The sequence below is a fragment of the Carya illinoinensis genome, chromosome 4 (genome assembly GCF_018687715.1).
Source record: "Carya illinoinensis cultivar Pawnee chromosome 4, C.illinoinensisPawnee_v1, whole genome shotgun sequence".
Classification (NCBI taxonomy): domain Eukaryota; kingdom Viridiplantae; phylum Streptophyta; class Magnoliopsida; order Fagales; family Juglandaceae; genus Carya; species Carya illinoinensis.
In genome coordinates this window covers 34,295,618-34,297,500 of record NC_056755.1, presented here as the reverse complement: position 1 = coordinate 34,297,500, position 1,883 = coordinate 34,295,618, and positions in this window count along the sequence as shown.

Here is a 1,883-nt window from a genome sequence, read left to right as displayed (position 1 = left end):
GCTTTTCTCATCCAGCTAATTTAATTTAAATCTCTTTTGTCTATTAGCAAATCTCTAATTCATCCAAAAGCCTCTTTCGATAGTTAATTGGAATTGACTCTTGGTTATCAATTCACACAAGAATATGCAAATTCAATAATCAAGAACGCAATAAGAGCAATGATTTAATTACTACATAGATTCATATAAGTCTTTCGATCTCTATACTTACCTATGCTAAAATATCCAAGATCTACCCTATGATTCCCACTTTCGATAGCAAATCACAAGATTACTTATCATCTAATCAATGGCCAGTTAATTAGAAGCAATAAATTCAGAATAAATAAGATAAACAAAGAGAGAATTGCATTAAATTAGCATAGACAATCAAGCATAGTTCGAAAATAGGTTACATCGTTTTCCTAGAATGAAGAAAATTTAGCTCATGCTAGAAATGGAATTCAACATAAACGAATTCACCATAATTGTTCTGAGAATATGGGAAGAAAATAAATACTGAAAAATCCTCGCAGCCGCAACTGGTCGTCAAAAGCTCAAGGGAACGATTCAACACTTTTCTCCCGTTCGTGCTCGTGTATGATTCCAAAGTACATGCAATAATTGGAATTCCCTCTCCAAAAACAGATGATTTGAATCCCTCTATCTATGTTTTTCTCCCCCAAGAAGTGTTCTCCAGTCCAAAACTCGCGGCCCTAGAGTGAAAAATTGCTTTTATATGGTCTCACGGTGGAAGACCCTAATTCTGTCAAAATACGATGTTCACTCAAGCGGGGTGTCGAGGGCGCGTCGAGCGTTCAACTCTGCCTGATTTCGCTCGAGCGACCAATGTCTCCTCTCGAGCGATCTTTGTTTTTCAGCAACCCGCTCGAGCTCCTTGTCGAGCGGCAGTCGAGCGTTTGAATCTGCTTGAATTCGCTCGAGCGGCCAAAAGCCTCCGCTCGAGTGAATTTGTAAAATCTGCAATATGAAATTTTTGCAAGTCATCAATGAGGTATTTTTAATAATAATAAAAAAAATATTATTATAATATAATTTTTTAATATTAAATTTTTAAAAATCTAAAAAAATTATAATAATAACTTAAGGTAAGATAAATGTCATTTTTAATTAATAATTAAATAAAATGTTTTCGAAGTTTTTCAAATTATAATAATTAAATAAAATAAAATAATTTATAAAAATAGTCAAGTCATTCTACCACGTTGCGACCTGCCGACCATGCATCGTATATTCAGACAACACTTTAATTACTAGCTCTAAATAATTCAGGAATGTTTCATATTTTTCAGTGCTTTCTGACTCATTGTGTAACACGTATCAGAAGCATTTAATTACTTGCTTGAAATATTTAAGGATCTTTTCAATCCTTAATAATTAAATAAAATAAATAACAGAAATGTTTCAATTGTGTTCCAGAATTTTTTTAAAATTTTTTTAAAATCTTGATATAAAATATAATAAATAATTTAATTTTTTTAAATTTTAAAATAATAATAATATTAAAATATAATATATTAATATTTTATCTTAAAATTTAAAATTCTCATTTTAAAATTTTTACTTATCAAACCAAACCTTAAATCCTGCATTATGATAAAGAACGACAAAGAAATGTCACTCTGATCAGTGTTTCGTATTAATCTATTTATAAATCCTTATTATTTTATATTTAAAATTAAAATTAATATTATTTTTAATAAAATTTTCTTTTTGATCAATTATATTAAATTTATACACATATTAATCAGCAGTTATACTTGTAACTAAATTCTTTTCATTATATTTAGACTTGAAAGGCAAATGAGAGTACGATTATTCACTCATATATTTTTTTGGTTTTATTTTTTTAATAGTTAAGAGGTGATTATTAGTAAATTTAT